We start from the raw sequence: 23,347 nt of genomic DNA, 5'->3' as shown, positions 1-23,347 counted from the left end.
ATGTGCTGTAAGCATCAAAATATACACTAGCTTAGGAAGAACTTACTACAAGGGGGAAAAAAAAAAAAGAACTTACTACAAGAGGAAAAAAAAACGTACTATTACTCACTAATAACGTCTTATTTGATTATATGTTGAAATGGTAAAAATTAGGATACATTGTGTTAAATAAATACATTATTAAAATAGATTTAAATTGTTTCTTTACTTTTTTAAACATGGCAACTAGAAAGTTCATAATTACATATGTGGCTCACATTGTACCCATTGCACAGTACTAAACTAGAATGTTGCTTGTGGTGTTGGACTGGAATTGCAGCTATCATATTCCAATATGTGTGAACTCATAGTTTGATCTATCTATCTATCTATCTTTTTTCCTCTGAAAGGGCCTGGAAATAATGCCATACCAGTAGAAATGAGTGCACTTAGCACTCAGATATTGGTATCATTCTCTATTAAAACAAAATACAGCTGCTTGGAGAAATGGTTGATTTCAGGGCTGGGGCAGAGAAAGTACAAGATGAGCTTGGAACATCATACTTCACAAAAAAGTAAAGGATTTTTCAAAATATAATGAGGTATGTAAAAATGACACAGAAGGACTACTGGGGCTTCCCCTAGCCAAATCTAGGATAATTTGAGCATCAAAATAAATGATGATAGTAATGGATCATAACCTATTTAATAAAATAAGAATCCGTGAGTCCCTATCCAAATAAATAAATAAATAAGAAGGGACAGTGCTTCCTTATAGTAGAATATCAACTAATAAAGAAAAACAATCATGGAAACAGAAGATCATCAATGGATACTAAAACTAGTTGGGTAAAAGTTTTATGAGAAATAACGTTATTTACCTATTTTCAAAGTGTCTCCCCATGTATTAATTTCAAAGAAAAAAATATATATTTAGTTTATAAGAATAATTTTTCAAAAAGACACATGCACCCCAATGTTCACTGCAGCACTATTTACAATAGCCAGGATGTGGAAGCAACCTAAATGCCCATCACCAGACGAATGGATAAAGAAGATGTGGTACATATATACAGTGGAGTATTACCCATAAAAAGGAACGAAATTTGGTCATTTGTAGAGACATGGATGTCATACAGAGTGAAGTAAGTCAGAAAGAAAAACAAATATCATATATTAATGCATATATGTGGAATCTAGAAAAATGGTACAGCTGAACAGCTTTGCAAGGCAGAAATAGAGACAAAGATGTAGGGAACAAATGTATGGACACCAAGGGAGGGAAGTGGAGGGGGCATGGTGGGATGATTGGGAGTTGGGATTGACATATATACACTAATATGTATAAAACAGATAACTAATAAGAACCTGCTGTATAAAAAATAAATAAAATTCAAAAACAAAGAATAATTTTTGAACTTTACAATTGAAAGAATTATCAAGATAAACCCAGAATTAATTATACAATCTTGCTGCCTTTGAGTTTTTAAATATCACTGAGAGATTAAAACTATCCCCCAACCCCAAATCTGATGATGGAAAATTAACCTTATCTAAGCGTGGTTTATGAATCACCCTTAGAGTCATCTGAATTCTTTTTACAAAATCTTTATAAGATATAAGAGGCAGAAAGGCTTCAAGCCTTCGCATCCCAAGGAACATGGCAGCAGTGGGTGCAATTAAAAATATTATTTACAGAACTAATTAGCAAATTTAATCAGGAAACAAGTGAGAATAAGAATACATAAAACTACAATGTAATTTTTCATAGTTATACTTCTTACCGTCATTTTTTTAAATGATATAATTTTAAGTAGTGTCAGAAATCTTTTGTAAACCTTGCACTGACACTTCTAAAAAATACTTCATGTAATTTTGAAAACAATAATGATTATAAAGTTAAAAAAATTTCATAGTGACAGGTCAAAAAATAGGAAACTACCTATAAAATTAGATATTCTACTTTTTTTTTTTTTTCCTTTTTTTTCCCGCGGCATGCAGGCCTCTCACTGTTGTGGCCCCTCCCGCCGCGGAGCACAGGCTCCGGACGCGCAGGCTCAGCAGCCATGGCTCACGGGCCCTGCCGCTCCGTGGCATGTGGGATCCTCCCGGACCGGGACACGAACCCGCGTCCCCTGCATCGGCAAGCGGACCCCCAACCACTGCGCCACCAGGGAAGCCCTATTTTTTTTTTTTTTTTTTTGGTCACACAGCATGGCTTGTGGGATCTTAGTTCCCTGACCAGGGATTGAACCTGAACCTGGGCCCCAGCAGTGAAAGCACAGAGTCCTAACCACTGGACTGCCAAGGAATTCCCCTGGATATTCTATTCTTAAACAGACTGTACAACAAAAAAGCCAAGTTTATTGCCCAGCTAAATAACTTTGATATTAAAAAAACAATAATGCCATTACCTACACATACACTGTAGGCAGAACAATTTAAATCAAGTAACAAATAGGCACTAAGTATGATATCTAGCCTCAAAATTAAAAATTCAACCATATGTCAATAGCTGTATAAACACAAGAAGATCAAGTTGATTTATTTATTAATTTGTCTGTTTGGTTATTTATAAGATAACGTCTTTGGGGTGTGGCCAAGATAGCAGAGTAGGAAGACTCTGAGCCCACCTCCTCCCATGGGCAAACCAAAATTACAACTACTTACGGAATAACAATCTATGAGAATGACCTGAAGATTAGCAGAAAAGATCTTCCACAACTGAAGACATAAAGAAGGAACCACACCAAGACAGACAGGAGCGGCAGAGATGCAGTATAGTCAGGACCAACACCCCCGGATCAGCGATCCTAAATGGAAGAATATCACAACTGCAGAGGTCCTCCCCAAAGAGCGAAGGGTCCAAGCCCTACATCAGGCTCCCCAGTCCAGGGGTCATGCACAAAGAAGACAAGCCCCCAGAACATCTGGCTTTGAAGGCCATTAGGAAACACAGACTCCACTTTTAAAGGGTGCAAACACGTTTCACATGCTCTGAGTATGAGCAAAGAGGCAGTAGTTTGAACGTAGCCTGGGTTAGACCTACTTGCTTATCTTAGAGAGACTGCCAGAGAGGCAGGAGGTAACTGGGACTCCCCCTGAGGACAGAGATGCTGATGGCAGCCAATTTTGGAGCTCGATCTACCTTGATGACACCTGCACTGGCAAGCACCATTTTGGAATCCTCCCTCTGGCCTAATAGGTGCTGGAGCTTACGCTGCCCACCAGTGGGCCCACAGCCACTGCAAGAGACAGAACCTCACAGCCAACTGAGCCAAAGGCAAACCCCAACTACCAGCATGCCCAAAGTAATCGACCCCACCACAACAAATAAACCCATGCAGCCCACATATGGGGCACCCCTAAAGCATATCATTATGGTGACCACAAGAAAGCATGCTGATGGGCCCCAAAGGACATCTCCTATGTAAGGCCACTTCTCCAATATCAGGAGACATAACCACCTACCTAATACATAGAAATAAACACAAAGAATTGGACAAAATGAGGAGACAGAGGAATATGCTCCAAATGAAGGAACAAGACAAAAACCTCAGAAAAAGCATAAAGTGGAGATAAGCAATCTACCTGCCTGATTAATGATGGTCATGATTAAAGATGCTCACCAAAGTTAGGAGAAGAATGGATGAACACAGTGAGAATTTCAACAGAGTCAGAAAGCATAAAGCAGTACCAAACAGAGCTGAAGAATACAATAACTGAAATAAAAAAATACACTAGCAGGAATCAACAGTAGATAGATGATACAGAGGAATGGGTCAACAAACAGGAAGACAGAGTGGTAGAAATCACCCAAGTTGAATAGGAAAAAAAAAAAGAAGTTAACAAAGTGAACCCAGTTTAAGAGACCTCAGGGACAACCTCAACCATACTAACATTCACATTATAAGGGTCCAAAAAGGGGCAGAAAACTTATCTGAAGAAATAAGAGATGAAAACTTCCCTAACTTGGAAAGGAAACAGATATCCAGGTTCAAGAAGGACAGAGTCCCCAACAAGATGAATCCAGAGGTAAAAACCAAGACATATTATAATTAAAATGACAAAAATTAAATATAGAGAATCTTAAAATCAGCAAGGGAAAAGAAATTAGTTACATACAAGCAAACTCCCATAAGGCTATTAGCTGACTTTTCAGCAGAAACTGCAAGCCAGAGGGAGTGGTATGATACATTTAAAGCAATGAAAGGAAAAACCTAAAACCAAGAACATTTTACCTGGCATATTATTCAGATGTAAAAGACAAAGAAAGAATTTTATAGACAAGCAAAAGTTCATCACTGAACTAGTTTTATATAAAATGTTTAAAGGGGCTCTTCTAAGCAGAAAAGGTTACAACTAGAAATATGACAATTATGAAAGACAAAAATCTCATCAGTAAGGCAAATATACAGTAGAGGTGGTATATCAACCAAGTATAAAGCTAGTAGGAAGGTTAAAAGACAAAAATAGTAAACTTATCTATATCCACAATAACTAGTTAAGAGACACACAAAACCAAAAGATGTAAAATACAATGTCAAAAACATTAAACATGGAGGGTGGGTAAAAATATAGGGTTGTTAGAATGCATTCAAACTTAAGAGATCAATTCAGAATAATCATATATAAGATATTCATCAAATCACAAGAAGAAAAGAACAATAACAAACTGAAAAAAATTCACAAAATGGCAATAAGCACATACCTATCAATAATTACTTTAAATGTAAGTGGACCAAATGCTGCAATCAAAAGACACAGACTGGCTGAATGGATACAAAACAAGACCCATATATATGCTGCCTATAAGAGACTCACTTCAGATCTAAAGACACACAAAGATTGAAAGTGAGGGGATGGAAAAAGGTATTCCAGGCAAGTGGAAACTAAAAGAAATTTAGGGTAATGATACTTAGACAGAAGACTTTAAAACAAAGACTGTAACAAGAGACAAAAAAGGACATTAAAGAATGGTCGAGGGATCTATCCAACAAGAAGTTATAGCAACTGTAAATAAATATGCACCCAACATAGGAGCACTTACATACATGAAGCAAATATTAACAAACAGAGAGGGATAAAATGACAATACTACAATAATAGTAGGGGACTCTAATACCCCACTTACATCAATGGACAGATCATCCAGACAGAAAATCAAAAAGAAAATGCTAGTCTTAAATGACACATTAGACTGTGATAAAATTAATAGGTATGTATAGAACATTCCAGCCAAAAACAGCAGAATACACATTCTTTTCAAAAGCACATTAAACATTCCCCAGGATAGATCACATGCTAAGCCACAAAACCAGTCTCAATAAATATAAGAAGACTGCAATCATATCAAGCATGTTTTTTTGCCACAAAGGCATGAAACTAGAAATCAACTACAAGAAAAAAACTGCAAAAAAACACCAACATATGGAGTCTAAACAATATACTACTAAACAACCAATGGGTCACTGACAAAATCAAGAGGAAACAAAAACTCCTGGAGGAAAATGAAAATGGAAACACAATGATCCAAAATCTATGGGGTGCAGCAAAAGCAGTTTTAAGAGGGAAGTTTACAGCAATACAAGCATAGTTCAGGACATAAGAAAAATAGCAAATAAACAATCTAAACTTAAACCTAAAGGAATTAGAAAAAGGAGAACAAACAAAACCCAAAGTTAGAAGAAGGAAAGAAATCATAAAGAGCAGAAAAAAGTGAAATAGAGACTAAGATAGGGCCCAAATAGATAAAATCAGAAAAGAAAGAGAAGTCACAACTGACACCAGACAGATACATAGGCTCATACAAGATTATTATGAACAATTATATGGTAATAAAATGGACAACCTAGAAGAAATGGATTCATTCCTGGAAACATACAATCTCCCAAGACTGACTTAGGAAAAAATAGAAAATATGAACAGCATCATAAGCGATTACTATGAACAATTATATGCCAATAAAACAGACAAGCTAAAAGAAATGGAGAAATTCCTTGTAACATACAATATCCCAAGACTGACTTAAGAAAAAATGGAAAATATGAGTAAACCAATTACCAGTAATGAAACTGAATCAGTGATTAAAAAAACAAAAAAACTCCCAACAAAAATGTTCAGGTCCAGATGGCCTTGCAGGTGAATTTACCAAGCATTTAAAGATGAGTTCATACCTATCCTTCTCAAACTACTTAAAAAAAAAAAATTGAAGAGGAAGGACTGTTTCCAAACTCATTCTATGAGGCCAGCATCACCCTGATACCAAAACAAAGACACCACACAAAAAAAGAAAGAAAATTACAAGCCAGTAGCACTGACGAATACAGAAGCAAAAATCCTCAGCAAGGGCTTCCCTGGTGGCGCAGTGGTTGAGAGTCTGCCTGCTGATGCAGGGGACATGGGTTCGTGCCCCGGTCCAGGAAGATCCCACATGCCGTGGAGTGGCTGTGCCCGTGAGCCGTGGCCACTGAGCCTGCGCATCCAGAGCCTGTGCTCCGCAATGGGAGAGGTCACAACAGTGACAGGCCCGCATACCGCAAAAAAAAAAAAAAAAAAAAATCCTCAACAAAATACTAGGAAAGTGAATTCAGCAGTACATTAAAATGATCATACACCATGATCAAGTGGGATTTATCCACAAATCAATATCCACAAATCAATCTATGTGATACACCACATTAACAAATTGAAGAATAAAAATCATATGATTATCTCAATAGATGAAGAAAAAGCTTTGGACAAATTCAACATCAATTTTATGATAAAAACTCTCAACAGTGTAGGCATACAAGGAACATACCTCAACATAACAAAGGTCATATATGACAAACCCACTGCCAACATCATACTCAATGATGAAAAGCTGAAATCATTTCCTCTAAGATCAGGAATAAGACAAGGATGCCACTCTCACCACTTTTACTCAACATAGTATTGGAAGTCCTAGCCACAGCAATCAGACAAGAAAAGCAATAAAAAGAATCCAAATTGGAAAGGAGGAAGTAAAACTGTCACTGTTTACAGATGACATGATACTATATATAGAAGATTCTAAAGATGGCACCCCAAAACTAGTAGAACTCATCAATAAATTCAGTAAAGTTGCAGGATACAAAATTAATATACAGAAATCTGTGGCATTTCTATACACTAATAATGAACTATTGGAAAGAGAAATTAAGAAAACAATCTCATTTACAATTGCATCAAAAAGAATAAAATTCCTAGGAGTAAATCTAACCACTGAGGTAAAAGACTTGTAATCTGAAAACTATCAGACATTGATGAAAGAAACTGAAGAGGATACAAACAAATGGAAAGATACACTGTGCTCATGGATTGGAAGAATTAATATTGTTAAAGTGACTACACTACCCTACGTAATCTACAGACTCAGTGCAATCCCAATGGCATTTTTCACAGAACTAGAACAAACAATTCTAAAATTTGTGTGGAAACACGAAAGACCTCTAGTAGCCAAAGCGACCTTGAGAAAGAACAATGCTGGAGGTATCACAATCCCTGGTTTTAAACTACACTACAAAGTTACAATAATCAAAACAGTATGGTACTGGCAGAAAAACAGAATAGAGACCCCAGAAATAAACCGAAGTTCATATGGTCAATTAATCTACAACAAAGGAGGCAAAAATATACAAATGGGAAAAGACAGACTCTTAAATAAATGTTGTTGGGAAAACTGGACAGCTACATGCAAAAGCATCAAACTGGACTACTTTTTCACACCATATACAAAAATAATCAGTAATAATTATTCAGTAATTTCTTTGACATTGGATTTAGCAATATATTTTTTTGATCTGTCTCCTCAGGCAAGCAAAACAAAAGCAAAAATAAACAAATGGGACAATATCAAACTAAAAGCTTTCGCTTAGTGAAAGTAACCACCAATAAAATGAAAAGGCAGCTTACTGAGTGTAAGAAGGTATTTGCAACTGATATAGGTGATAATGGGTAATACCTGAAATACACAAAGAACCCATACAACTCAACATCAAACAAACCAGCAACCTGATTCAAAAATGGGCAGAGGACCTGAACAGACATTTGTCCAAAGGAGGTATGCAAATGGCCAACAGACATATGAAAAGATGCTCAACATCTCAAATCATCAGGGAAATGCAAATCAAAACCACAATGAGATACCATCTCACACCTGTCAGAATGGCTATCATCCAAAAAAGATAACAAATAACAAGTGTTGGCGAAGATATGGTGGAAAAGGAACCCTGTGCACTGTAAATTGATGCAGCCAGTATGGAAAACAGTATGCAGTTTCCTCAACAAATTAAAAATAAAACTACCATATGATCCAGAAATTTCATTTCTGGGTATTTTCCCAAAGAAAACCAAAACACTAATTCCAAAAGATATATGCACCCCAATGTTCATTGCAGCATCATTTAAAATAGCCAAGATATGAAAGCAACCTAAGTGTCCCTGGATGGATGGATGGATAAAGAAGATGTGATACACACACACACACACACACACACACACACACACACACAATGGAATATTACTCAGCCATTAAAAATGAAATCTTGCCATTTGTGACAACATGGATGACTCTAGAGGGCATTTTGCTAAGTGAAATAAATCAGACAGGAAAAGAAAAATACTGTCTGATCTCACTTATATGTGGACTCTAAAAAACAAAACAAACAAACAAAGCAAAATGAAAACAGACTCATAGATACAGAGAATAGATGGATGGTTGCTAGAGCAGAGGCAGGTGGAGGGTTGGGTGAAACAGGTGAAGGGAATTAACAGTATAAATCTCTAGTTATAAAATGAATAACCCACAGGGATATAATATACAGCATAAGGAATATGATCAATAATATTGTAGGAACTTTGAATGGGGACAGATGGTACTTGACTTACCGTGGTGTTCATTTTGTAATGTATATGCAAATGTCAAATTACAACGTAGTATACCTGAAACTAACATAATATTTTATATCAACTATATTTAAATTTTTTAAAAGATAACTTCTTTTCAAAAAATTTTAGTTGCTTACAACAGAAGGCCTACAGAATCTGTATCAAAATGAAATACAAAAACTTACCTGTTAGACCTGTGGCAGGTTTGGACATGAAGAGGAAGCTGCTTGCTTTCCAGAGTTCTCTGAAAAAGCAAAAGAATGCCCATGATATCTAGTAGTTGACTCCAAGGGAGCTTAAAAAGACAAAAGGAAGCTTCTTTATGAAAGGGTTAAATGCTATCATCAGGAATGCGGGTAGGAGTGCAGGAATAAAATTTGAATAAATAAATAAATGGCAAGAAAAACTGGCAGAGACTATGCATCTTTGAACTTCAAATTAACATTTGTCATAAGCTTCAAAAGAGTCCTAAATTCTTCACCGTCCAAAACCTCCTGGCCATCACTAAAACACTTCATGAGGACGGTGAAGTAATATATTTCACAGGTTATGTAACACTTAGAAGACCAAGAAAGAACAAACTATCCTGATCTTTAAGTAAATATGGCATCATCTGCAAGGAGAACATAATCATATTTATTTGATGGTCAAACCCTTCAGAGCTGCAAATAATTTACTGTGTTTTATTCAATTTATTTTCTGCATATTTTGAAAAGAAGAAAATAGTACACTGGCGTGTGTGTGTTTGTGCTTCTGTGTCTATGTGGAAAATAGCAAGGTTGGCTAACGAAAGAAGAGCATAGAAGATGTTTTTGCAAAATCAACTGAAGGTATCTACAGTGACTACTTTAAAAGTATGACCATCTTTAAAAAATTTTTTTTAACAGTTTAAAACATTATGAAAGAGAAAGAAAATTCAGACCAAGGGAAAAAGAGATAATGTAAGCATGCCAACTCTGAGAATTGTCAGAGTTGCCATGGTTATTTCAAATCTGCTTTGAGCTTCCTAGCAGCCAGGACAATACGCTCATTAATTACAAAGCTTTGTTACTGGAATAAGGAAATATTCTAGTTCCTCAGAAAAAGAAAGGCTTTCCTTGATTTTAAATTCCAAAGGTATTTCTCATGTGAAGAAGAAGAATATGGTATAATATAGTATATACTATCTTCAATTGGATTTTTATTGCTAACATCAAATGATTGTTTAAAGCACTGCTGCTTAGTGAAGGCATTTCTGGGAGGGCTAAGGAATCCCCACTAAGCATACAGCCCTCCCATGCTCTAGAAATATCACTGTTCTCTGGAGAACACATTAGGATCTTCATGGTACACCTAAGTGAATATATTTTTCCACTTGATTGTATCCTGTCACATAAACATAATCAATAGAATCAACTGCCACAAAATTCATTGATTAGTTTTTTAGATGAACACAGGAACTAAGGCTCTGAAAGTTGGAAAGGATTTTAGAGAGCTCTTGGTCCAATAATAAATTATAGCAGCTAATGTCACAAAAGGCATCTCTGACAATTAGTAAAGGAACTTGGCATGCAGGCTGGACAGTTGTTTTATTATGTTATGCTGAAAACTACTGGACTGTAATTTCCACCCGCTTTTAAAGTCTGTCCTCCAGATCAACTGAGCAGCTCTCAAGTATAAGAAGACACTTTTGCTTTACCACTTCCGTCTTACCTTCCCTAAGCTAAACATCTGCAGTTTATGCTATTCGTCCATTTAAAATGATGCTGATTACTTTAAAAGTCATATAACACTTTAAATTTTTTTCAGTGCTTTGTATACATGACCTCATTTTTACCCTTATGAGATATCTCTGAATGCTCTACAACAGGTATTTTAATCATGAGAACACTAACTGGCCCCTAGATCATACCACTGGTTTATGGCAGAATGTAGACTAGAAGCTTGGTCTCTTCATTTTCTTCCTATCTCTGTGTTTAAACGATCATTTATAAACTACACTGAACACTCATTAACCGCAGTGAATATTCAAGAGAAGAAAGCTCTGAAGACATTTTACTCATGTTAAGAAAATAATCAGGAAGATTATTTTGGTAACTAATACTTGTAAATTTACAATTTTTCCAAGTGTTAAGAATTTTATATAGGTGTTTGGAACTTCTGAAAGAGATATTTTAAAAGTTTTTCCTCTTGTTTTTAGCTAAAATTTTGACGAAACTATAGGTCTGAGTTCAGGTTCAGGTTTAGGTTTGAGTTCAGGTTTAAGTTTGCTGATTATCCCAACCATAAGATAATAAAACTAATATAAACCCTCTGGTTTTCCAAATAAAAATAGAATTCTTTGAGTAATAAAAATGTGTGAAGGTTCTAGGACTTTATGTAATTCAGTCAGTTCAGATACCATTTTCCTGCTGTTTTTTTTCCTATATTCATCTTCATCCACTCAATTATTGAGTTCCTGGGCATCTTCTGCTTTTTCTTTTGTGTTCCTAGCAAGAATTATCGGAATTCAAACATTTTCCCTGAAACAGCAACAACAAAAATCCACTGAACACATAAAACTTCACCTGTTGGGGTAAAATCCTCAAGGGCCCTAGAACTATATATACGGTACTCAATTAAAGACACAGAAGCAGCAGTAGTTAATGGTCTGTAATTAAAATCTCAGCTTTAACATGTGCCTCCAGGGGCATTTCAACAAAGTCCAACTTAAAGAACTTTCACTGTGCCAAGGAGGTGCTCTACTAAGCACGAGCACATTGGAAAGTCAAGTGGTGAGAGCCCATCCTCATCCACTGTAAGGCCGTGTGCATCGCTGCGGGAACTCCCGGAGCGCAAGCTGACACTGCAGCGACAGGGCGGAAGGAGAACTGAAGAGGCTCTGCACTTCTACGGACATGGAGCACAAACCTCTGATGATGTGATGAACTGGGACTCATAGCAGGTTGAACTACTGGAAATACTAGTCTGATTGCACATTGTTTAAGTAGAATGAGCCTGCTCTTTAGTGTCTTTTTTTCCTTTCCAAATGTCCATTTGAGCCATTTTCCTAAGGAACAAACTAGATGGCCAGCAGAATATAGAAAACGAAAACTAGTAAAAATGGCCACAGAGAGAAGCAGACTCGGAAGCTACGTGTGAAATTTAGATCAACCAGCCTCTCCTCGGGATACTGACCCAGCCACCAGCCAGGCCCACTTCCAGTGTTTAGTCTTGCAGGCAATCCCCTGTCGTTGGGCACCAGTAATTCAAGTTACCATGCTACCAAAATACGGTATTGGTTCCTTCATCTTGCATCTTCCTGGGATTCTTTACTACTCCCCAATCTTTGTCGTGCTTTCTTTCTAGAAGCAACAAAATCATATATATATATATATATATATATATATATATATATATATATATATATTTGGCCGCGCAGTGTGGCACGCAGGATCTTAGTTCCCTAACCAGGGATCAAACCCGTGCCCTCTGCAGTGGAAGCGCCAGAGCCTTAACCACCAGACTGCCAGGGAAGTCCCAACAGAATCGTTGAAACGGAGCAGGCTTTAGAGGGAACAGTCTGCTTTTATGCTAGGTTCGCCTACCTATAGGGAGAGGATATTTATTCCAGGCTCCTGATGTTTTTCCTTGCATCTAGAGAGACCTCAGCTCAGGTAACATTCCCAACCTCTTTACTCTTTCACCGCTCTGCCTCAGAGAATGAAAAGCAAATTATTTGAATGGTAAATTTGAGACGAGTAAATAGGGCTTGCTAAGCTCAGCCCCTGCCATGCTCTCCTTCTTTGAGGAATGGCCACAGTAATGCCCATATTCATGTCTTATCTTCCATGTTGGAAATTTTCCAAGGGGAGGGCCCCACGGGAGGAAACATGTCCACCTGGCCTGGCCCGATAGACCGGTCTGTTTCTGAGCAGCAGCACTGGGAAGCGCACAGTTGCTGCACTCCTAAGCCACATCATCCCTCCCAGCCTTAATCAGTAACAGGTATGGTACTCTGATCTCCATCTTTCTCCTTGTCTATCTCTTAAGTGGCTTAGAACTCAGGACCATTTTTTAACTGTGTTGACCTTGCAAAGCTATTTTACTATAGTCTTCATTATCCACTCATATTTGTCAAGTTTTTGAACATCTTGTTCCTCTTCTGGATGTTATTTTACCTACCTGGCAGGAATGTGAATGTAAAATGCCTAGCACAGGGCTTGGCATTCAATTAAAGTTTACCTTCCTTTGCTTTTTTAAATTTTAATTTAGTCATCACCTGTTGTCTTGATTCCTTCTTCCCTTTCATTTCCTCCAATAAACTGGCTTCTTCTATCTCGCATCATTGTCTTCCACACTTTCTTATTTCTTCTTTCTGTCTCTAGACACTGTCCTAAATTTAGTTCTTAAAGTGTGGTCCCAGAACCAATAGCGTCAGCATCTTTTGGGAATTTGGTGGAAAGGAAACTCTCAGGCCCTATCCCAGATCTACTGAATTAGAAACTGTTGGTGGGGGGCTAGCAATTTGTTTTTTGTTTTTTTGCGGTACGCGGGCCTCTCACTGTTGTGGCCTCTCCCGTTGCGGAGCACAGGCTCCGGATGCGCAGGCTCAGCGGCCATGGCTCACGGGCCCAGCCACTCCGCGGCATGTGGGATCTTCCCGGACTGGGGCACGAACCCGTGTCCCCTGCATCAGCAGGCGGACTCTCAACCACTGCGCCACCAGGGAAGCCCCACAATTTGTATTTTTACAAGCCCTCCAGGTATTTCTGATGCATGGTCAAGGTTCAGAAGCAGAGGCCAACATCATTCAGTTTCTGCGCAGTTCCATGATTTATCTCTGCCCAGATTCTTTTCTTTTTGTGCCTTACTCTCTTTGTGATTACCAACCATTTTGTTTGGTATCATTATCAATTGTTTCATACCTGAAAGCCCTGATACCCTCCATCTCCATCCAGAAAGGGGGGAAAAGGGTGACCATTTGGCCCTCAAATGATTTAAAATTAGGATCTATGGGTCTCTTTTATACAGATTTTTTTTGTCCACCCCAAATTATTATACCTAACTTATTGAAAATTTGGGCAACTCAGTTTGTTTTAATTTAGTTTACCAAGTTTTCATTTTCAAAGCCACTGTATAACATAAACCCACTCACACATCTGCAAGCCTTTGCTCTGTGTTTTGTTTTTAACGGGTAAATAGAAAATCTCCTACCACAGGAAACTACAGGTAGCACTGAAAAAAACTGGTTTTCACAGCACTGGTTTCCGAACAACTTGAAAAACATCAAGCAATTCAATTATCCTAAAATTGTCATCCAATTTGCTTCTCTGTGGGAAAGCTAGTATTCTTATGTCATGAAGACCAAGAAATTATTTGGAATATGTGAATATTTTCCTGCCGAATCTCTGAAAGAATATCTAGGGGCAGCAAGGATGGGATGGGGACTGGGACCAGGAGCCAGGGGAGAAGAGGTAAAGTGGGAGCTGAGAAAATAAAAAAAAAAGATGTTTTTCATTTCAAATGACCCCCAAATGTCACTATTTAATTTGATGAATAAGTTTTAAAATTATCCTTTAGTAAATTTTAGCTAAGTCTAGGTACTTCAAATAATTGAATGGTTCAGGTACTTATTAACTTCCCTCCTTCCATTCCTCAAATGTTGATGCAAATTAATTTTCAATCAACAAAATTTATAGACATTCATGAGTCTATAATAAATTAGTGTTAATGTGCAACATTTTGGGGAAATGTCATTCTTTCTCATGCCATTCATTAGGACGCATTTTGAGGGGAAGCAAGTCATTCACTTAAGTTGTAATGAAAAGCATTTAGTATTTATTAGTGTGTAGGAGTCTTGTTCTCAAAGGAGCATTTCACAGCTATTATTCATTCAATCTCGGTTTCCCTGGGAGGGAGGGAAAGGGTGCCCAGTGAGCCAGTCAGTGAGTTGAGTCATTGTTCAGCTCCATTCCAAAGGACTACTCAGTTTCAACTAAACCCCTTAGGTTCAAGTTAAGATTCTTGACTTGAAGTTAAGTTAAGATTCTTGACTTGAAGTTAAGTTAAGATTAAGTTAAGATCCTTGACTTGAAGTTAAGACTTGAAGTTCAAGTTAATATTCAAGTTAAGGTTCAAGTTAAGATTCTCTGGCTAAGGCTTTTCTCTGTGATCTACTCCCACTGCAAACAGCTCAGACATCACTTTTCTGGTCTCTGATCACCTTCCACCTACAAGACCCTGGGACGCATACATGGACAAGAAACCTTGAGGAACAAGAGCCTTCCAGGATAAAGCAGCTGCATCTTCAAATTTCTTCTGAGATTCCCATAGTCTGCATGACAGCCAGATCTTACACCTTATTTTCAATATTCCAAGATCTTTCATTTGGTGATAGTGATGATAGAAGTCCTCCTTTCTGATTTTATCTTCATTGATTTCTATCTTTTGTACTTCCTTCACCTTACAGAAATGACACTTCAGTCTCATTTCTTTCTTAAGTCTTCTTTCTAATCCTAGCTGGTCAAGTTCCCTCTGGTTTCCCTTGCTCTACCAACCAGTCTGGACTCCAGGACAAGTTGTTTCAACACTGTCTTCTTGAACAGTCATTCCACGTGTTACCTTTTCTGGAGTCTTTCATGTTAATCTTAGCCTCTTTCAACTTCTTTTCCATCTCCACAGCTAAGCTACCAAACTTTTGGGAAAGACTTCAAAGCCATATCAAATACTTTTCCTCAGCAGTCTTTTCAGACACTCCAGTGGACTTTGTACAGCTTCACGCATGATGGTTACTGGTTTACCCACCTGAAATGCCCCGTTGTTATTCCAGCTTCCTTATTCTATGTAGTTAACCTCACCACTTAATGTTATCATGCCCTTTTTGGCTTCCCCCTTCAAATTTTCTTTGTGTGTCCACTCTTTTCTTCTTCATTGTTTCAGAGGGAGCTGTGCCCCTTCTATATTCAACTTAGGCATCCCTTCAACCTTTTCTCCATTCCTTTCCTCAGCTCTCTGTCTCCTCTCTTCACATCTCCATCTCTTGAATGCTTCTGTTGGGCCTACAAACACTCTCAGTATTCTATGAAAAATAACAAGCAAGCAAGCAGACAAATGTTGGTCTCCTTTCCAGGGCAAATCTGTTTGCTCCTGGACCTCTTGAAAACTGGCAAATGCCGCATTGTTTCATAGAAATCGCTTTCTTGGGGGCCACCAATGACCTCTAGTCACCAAATCCAATGAACTGTTTCATATCCAGTTTACCTGATCTCTCTGACATGTCTGCTGTCGCCAACTCACTCCTTGCTTGGCTTTTGGGACACCCACCGTGTTCTACCTGTGCCTTCTTACCTCCCTTCAGGGATTCCTTCCTCTCCCAACTTATCAAAGTCATCTTCCACAGGTGCTTTCTCCAGTCCTCTTTTCTCGAATCTCTTCTTGACTTCCTCAACTCCCACATTTTAAACTACTGCTTCTTGTGGATCATTCCAAAAATCTAAATTCCAACTGCCATTGGACATTTCTACCTTGAACATTCTAGAGGAAGGTTTGCAAAACGAATTCTATAAAGGACAGCTAGTAAATGTGTTAGGCTTTGCAGGCTGTACGGTCCCTGTCATGACTGCTGAACTCTCGCTGTTGTGGTGTGAAAGCAGTCACGACACATAAATGGAAGGGCATGTCTGTGTTTCAATAAAACTTTATGTATAGACACTAATATTTGAATTTCATAAAATTTTCATGTATTATGAAATACTCTTCTTCTTCAGAATTTTAAAAAATCATTTAAAATGGAGAAGTCTTTCTTAGCTCTTAATAAAACAGGCAGCAGGCTGGATTTGGCCCTCCAACCAGCTGACCCATCCCAGAGGCATTGCCACAGTCACATGTTCCTTAGCCATTTACTCCTCCCTCCCCATTGTGATACTGTTTCCTCTTTAAGGCTGTCTTTATTTTTGCTTTAAGTGAAGAGTTGTGTGCCGTGTAATTTCCTGCAGGTACAGACTTCTTCTAGAGTGGGCTTAGGAAAAACAAATATTAATAAAGTATTCCCATGTCCAGATAAGGAAGTTGAGGCCCAGCTTGGATCTGTCGTAGACTTGAGTAGCACTAAAGCCAGCATTAGACGACTCTTTGGACCAAGACTCTAGATGAATTGTCACACAGCGGTCAGTTACTATAATGTGGGTATATATATATATATATATATATATATTTTTTTTTTTTTAAAGCAACTTCAACTTTATTTATTTATTTATTTAATTTATTTTTGGCTGTGTTGGGTCTTCGTTGCTGTGTGCAGGCCTTTTCTAGTTGTGGCGAGCGGGGGCTACTCTTCGTTGTGGTGCGCAGGCTTCTCATTGCAGTGGCTTCTCTTGTTGCAGAGCACAGGCTGTAGGTGCGCAGGCTTCAGTAGTTGCAGCACGTGGGCTCAGCAGTTGTGGCTCGCGGGCTCTACAGCGCAGGCTCAGTAGTTGTGACGCACGGGCTTAGTTGCTCCACGGCATGTGGGATCTTCCCGGGCCAGGTATCAAACCCATGTCCCCTGCACTGGCAGGCAGATTCTTAACCACTGCACCACCAGGGAAGTCCCTGTGGGTTTATATTTTTAAACACAGAAACCGAGAAGTAGAAAACCTAAGAACCTTGATTCTTTTCAGACCTATGATCCATACTGCATTCTATCCCATACTGCATTTTATCCATATTGCATTCTATCCCCCTTACAGAACGCTATAAGCACATTCTCTCGTCAGTCTGATGGCTGGTTATGTCAGGCAGCCAGGAACTGGTGGAAGAGGGGAAGCAATGTTTACTAGAGCAAAGTTCCACAGATTTCCGTTTAAGGTTGAAGTAGACATCATCATATGAGTAAAGAAGATCTAGATAACAGTGATCATAATCTTGATACTGGCAGACAGAGTTAAAAGTCCAGTATTGCATTTAAAGAAAAAAAAAGTGGGACTTCACTGGCGATCCAGTGGTTAAGACTCCCCGCTTCGACTGCAGGGGGCGTGGGTTTGATCCCTGGTCCAGGAACTAAGATCTTGCAAGTTGTGCAGCGTGGCCAAACAAAACAAAAGAAAATTTTTAAAAAATAAAGTGAGATGAATTTGCTACTACTTAAAAATATGTACAGAGAGAATGGATTATTTTCCTGTAGCTAATGCCTATTTTATCCTCTTAAATGTTTTGTCTCAGAATTCACCCAGAGTTCTGAGTTCTACGGAGAATACTGTAATATTCACTTAGTTTTTTAAATGTTATTAAGGTCGTAGATTCTTTCGTAACCCCTTTTCCTACTTCTCCCGTTTTAGGATTTTGAGGAATGAATTCATCCCTACTTCGTTCAGGGCTTAGATGTTTGTTTTTTTAGCCATGGGCCAATTTGGCACTATTTATTTTAACTTTCATATTTTAGATTATCTTGTTAATATATATTCTAATGGAAGAACTTAACGAAAAACCTAAATTACAAATGTTGCTTTACTTTGTGAGAAAAACAAAGCAACCAACAAATACACAAAAATATTCAGCAAAGAAGTACCATTAGATACGACACCAATTGTGGTATAAAAAAATAAACCATGAATATGTGTGTGATTCTACCCTCATTCCAATTTATAAATTTTTTTTGAAATTCAATGATGTTAACCTTGCTTTATTCTTCTTTCATTATTGTATTATAAAGTGACCCTGGAAGAATTTTGTTTCTTGAGACTGCATTTGATCATAAGCAGAATTTGGCCCTAATTAAAATGGGATTATTATGGGATACTATATCAAAGAAATGTGCTTCTGAGGTGGGTATTCTTTTACTTGTTTTCCTTTAATAGATATAATGCAGGCCAGAACATATTACCCCTTTCAAATAACAACTCTTTGGAAAACATGTCTGGCTTTGGTAAACAGACTTTTCTGTTTGAATGGAGGATTAAATTCGCCTTATCCATTTCTTAATATATAGAGAAATACACTAGCAGAATCAAAAAAAATGTCTAGAGTTTTGTTTTTGGAAGAAAGTTACTTTTTGCTTATGTAGTTTTTGATTATTCAGTATATTTTGGTAAAATACTTTACAATAGGACATCCTGTAAAATAAATTTTGTAGTAGTTTTACAGAGTAGGCTAAGCTGCTGTAAGAAAAAGCGCCCCAAAATGCAGTGGCTCGAAGCACAGTGAACTGTGTTTGTCTCCCAGGTAACAGTGCGAGACAAGTGTCCCAGCTTGGTGGGCAGTTCTGCTCCAGCCAGTCACTGGGGACCCAGGCCGGCAATAACTCTGCCATCCACAGCTGGCTTGCAGGGTTGCTCTGGTCTAGGTGGCTACGTGGGGGAGAGGGAGTCTCAGGTCAGGGAGATCCTCTTAAGCAGATGAGGCAGAAGTTCCTCGAATCCCTTGTACTCGTATTCCATTGGCAAGTACCCACTCCCATGGCCACACCTAGCTACAAGGCAGACTGGAAAATACAGTCTCTCCATGTGCCCAGGAAGAGGGGAAAAACAGAAACGGTGTACAACTGCAGTCTCCGCATATCTCTGGTTATGAAAAATTATGAATTACCAACAACATGCATTTCAAGGTCTCTAGAACGTTATACAAAACACAATAAAATGTAAGAAATAAACAGGTTAATTTTTTTCTGTTATGAAAATATTCAACAAGGTAAAAACCAAGTCAGCTCTTTGATTTTATGTCACGTCAAAAAGATTTTTTTTTTGTACCAAACACAGAGAGGAAATACCCAACTTAAAGTAAATCATGCTCTAAAAGCTGCGAATTCATTTTCTCATAGAAACAATGTTCTAAAAATGGCCAGGTTCCAAAATTACTTCAAAAGGGCTCATTTACCTCCTGTGGTACATCTGCATTGAAAAGGCAGTGGAACGCAACACGGTAGTGTAGCACTCAAAACGTGAGCTAGAAATAATTTTTAAAAATATTTATGGAAATTAATTTTAATTAGAGAAGGACGAGGTGAGGGCCGTGGGGAGTGGGAAATGAATACTTTAATGAAAAGTCAAAGCGAACTTTCAGACGTATTCTGGCAGTGGTTCTTCAGCTTGAAAACACACCAAAATGTGTTTTCCTCCTTTGAGGTTAATCATAAGCAAAATGAATATGCTTATCAGCCATGCATTACAGGTAGAGTTTTGGAACAAAATGGGAGGGAGAATATAATGAACAGAGGTGTAGGAGGAGAGAAGTCTATAAGGTAACCAAGAAACAGAAGGGAAGGGAGGAAAAATCTCACATGCTCATGTCTCTAGTCTACAAGGTATAAAGAAAGAGCTAAACAGAGGGAAAGACAAAGATGAGGGTGGAAGACAGGATCCAAAACTGACATAGGCATGATCTCTCAGGGGGGAAGGATGGGGACAACTTGGGATTGAGTCTTCCCTGACCCCATCTCCAGGAATTTGATTACTGCCTGTGGTGAGGGTCTCACATTAGAAGAGGCAGCATGCAAGCAACCATGGCTAGAGAAAGAATGTTCGTGATCTAAGAGGAATTTAGGGAGTGACTGACTTCTATTTCATTTTTTGTTAATTGGCACAAGGAGAGTTCGTGGCTTAAAATTAAGAAAAGGAAAACATATCAAAATGAAAATTAGAAGAATCTTCATGGCAGAAAAGATACATCTGAACAGGGCCCTGATGAAGACACTCCTTTGCACCTTTGAAGTACACATTTGTTTTCTTCTTTCTAGCTGTTCTATTTCATTACAACTTAATAGTTCCCCTACCGCGTACAACATGACTTCTGAAATGCTTGATCTTGAGTAAAACGGCAATTTTGAGCAGCTTGATCCAGGGGTAAGTCCTGTGTCTTTTCCCCGTGAGGCTGACTGACGGCTCACAGCCCACTGACTGCGGAGCTCACCAAGGGATGTGGTTTCTCTCGCTTGACAACCACACATACTATAATCAGAGACATGACATGGGGCTCCTCTGAAATTGCCTCAAATTGCCTTCCAAGCAGTACTTGGTCTAACAGTGGCTCTGGCAATAAGGAACCATCGCCATGGGTATCGAAAGCCCACCCAGCCTTTTTGAAGCCTGAGTATGAAAAAATGATTTCTTTAACTTCTGAAAATGAAAGCACCATTTGAAAATAAATACAAATTCTCATATTGGCTGCAAACTATTTAATCAAATGCCTTTTGTGGTTTCAGAGAATATGAAGACAACCCCAAACATGTTGACACAATTTCACAAATTTCTCTTATCCCAGCTTCCTGTTGTCTTAAGTATTTTGCAGAGAGATACAAGTTTATGAGACAAGGAATTGAAATGAAGTTTAATAAATACAGGTGTTTGTTTGTATTCCATCTTGAGTCTTAACTCTGAGCCTAATAAGCTGCGTTATCTTGAGCAGGTCCTCAGACATCCCTGGATCTGATTCCTCAACTGGAAATTGAAGGGATTCGATGAGATGAGCTCTAAGACCCCTTGGCTTGACAGGCAGTAATTCAAGTTTTTTCAGCTTCAGCTTTGCCGTGACAGGGGACTTTACTGGGATTTGGGAAGATGGAGCTACTGCTTCACGCCTATGCAATACTGCCCTGAACAGACCTGTCACAGCTGCTCTGGTTCCTTCTGACAGAGGCTGCTTGGATGGGCGTGAAGCCAGTGAAATTCCAGCAATAAAGACTTCTGGAAAAGCTGTCATGTGACTCTTAAGGTTTTCCACTATAACCTGAAGACCCTCAGCCAACTTTACAAAGTGATGAACAGGCATTCCCAGTCAACACAAAGAAACCCTTCAACCACGGCTCAGCCCCTCCCTGCCACTGGAGCTCTCACTCAGAACGCTAACGCCAAAATACTGGTTTACCAGTATTTTTCATTTGCAGTAATAACCTCTGAGTGAGGAGGTTTATCAGCAGGATGGACCCAAAACAAAAACAAATAAGTGCATGAAGAAACTTTTCTGTCTCACATTGGCCCGCCTGGTACCGGTGCTCATTTCTGAATCATCACCTGGGCATCAGTGCCCTCCCTCCCACTCCTGAGAAGCTATGTTTCTGGTCTCACACTTGACTCCCTGTCCCACCATGAGACAGATTTGGGAAAGCATCTCACTAAAAGATCAGGCCTCTGACCTGAAACTTCTGATTTCAATAGTAAGAGTAAGGATAAAGGCTACCCTGAACTGGGGCCTACTCTAGGTCAGATCACTCTATTGGTAAACATTCCTTTTTTTTTTTGAATTTTATTTATTTTTTTCTACAGCAGGTTCTTATTAGCTGCCTATTTTATACATATTAGTGTATGTAGGTCAATCCCGATCTCCCAGTTCATCCCACCACCACCACCACCACCGTCACCACCACAGGCAGAAACTGAGGCCCAGACAGATAAAATAAATTGCCTGAAGTCAGCCCCACCGGCCCCACCCTAGACGCTAATCCACTCACTTCACAGTTGACCTGGAGCCATCTACAGGGCTCTGTCCTCTGGGGTGGGTGAGAGTAGCCAGGAGGATGAAGAAGGGTTGGGAACTGACAACCAGCATTGGAAGACTTCAATCTATTTCATTCTCAAAGAGTCTATCCTTTTGATAGTTGCCCTCACTCAGGCTCGGGTCTCTGAAGGGAGCTCTGAAAAGTGCACTAATTTGCTTTTCATTTATGTAACAAAGACTCACTCAAGCACCTCTTACATGCACAGTAACTACTGAACTGGCTGCTGGAGAGTAGGTCTGAAAGAAGAGGAGAGCATTCCAAGATGCTGCCCTCGCCCCAGGAGGATTAGAGTCCTGTAGGCGGCCTGTCAGATCTCTTTAAACCCATGTAACCTCCCAATGCATCTTCTCTTCTGCCTATGTTACCTTCTGCCGACATTAAGAAACTAGAATTATTAAATAATTCTAATTAATAAGTAAATAATTAAGAATTATTTTCTCTCGATTTTAGAAATTTGAATTTTAATCATTCATGTGAATTTTTCACTATCTCTAAAATATACCCTAAGGATGTCCTTGAGTGCTCACAGTAAACTACTATTGGTTATATGCAAAGGAGTTCTTCCCCCAAATCACCACTTCTTCCCTTTTCCAACTCCAGCCTATTAGAAAACCAGAAATTAAAATCACCTGCCTTGACTGACACTGCCATGGGGTCTCCAACGGTTTCCTTTTTCTGCATAACACCCAGGCCTGGGGGTTGATTGCCAAGGACTGGAATTTTAGCTCCCATATTTCATTTTGTCTTGCTTGTTTTGCTTTTGTTTTTAATAACTCCTTTTTATCCCCTTATTTGCTTCTACATAAAATGGCCAGACAGAACTAGACCCCTTACCTAACTGGACCCCCAGAGTACAATCACAGTTATTCTTTTATTACAGGAGTAGGGAAACTGACATGCTACTCATCTTTGATTAATTTCTGACTTGGTTTATTAGAACTTGGTTCTAATAAACAGTGGCTTTTGTTTTAACCAACACTTCCCTAGGGAACAGCAGGTGCTAAAATTAAAACACAGAACCAAAAATCATCT

General features: G+C 38.7%; 1 long non-coding RNA gene across 2 annotated transcripts in view; it reads right to left on the bottom strand.

The window, feature by feature from the left end:
- LOC309811912 overlaps nt 1–23,347 on the bottom strand; it is a 303,964-nt gene that overhangs the window by 270,851 nt on the left and 9,766 nt on the right. For both annotated transcript variants that reach the window (XR_014295272.1, XR_014295273.1), the window contains exon 2: nt 9,075–9,133. This is a non-coding gene — a long non-coding RNA (uncharacterized lncRNA). The remainder of the gene's footprint in view (nt 1–9,074; nt 9,134–23,347) is intronic.

Source organism: Mesoplodon mirus (genome assembly GCF_964341445.2).
Source record: "Mesoplodon mirus genome assembly, chromosome: 11".
NCBI classification, from domain to species: domain Eukaryota; kingdom Metazoa; phylum Chordata; class Mammalia; order Artiodactyla; family Ziphiidae; genus Mesoplodon; species Mesoplodon mirus.
The sequence above is the reverse complement of the archived record's forward strand: the minus strand, read 5'-3'. Positions and strand labels throughout refer to the sequence as shown.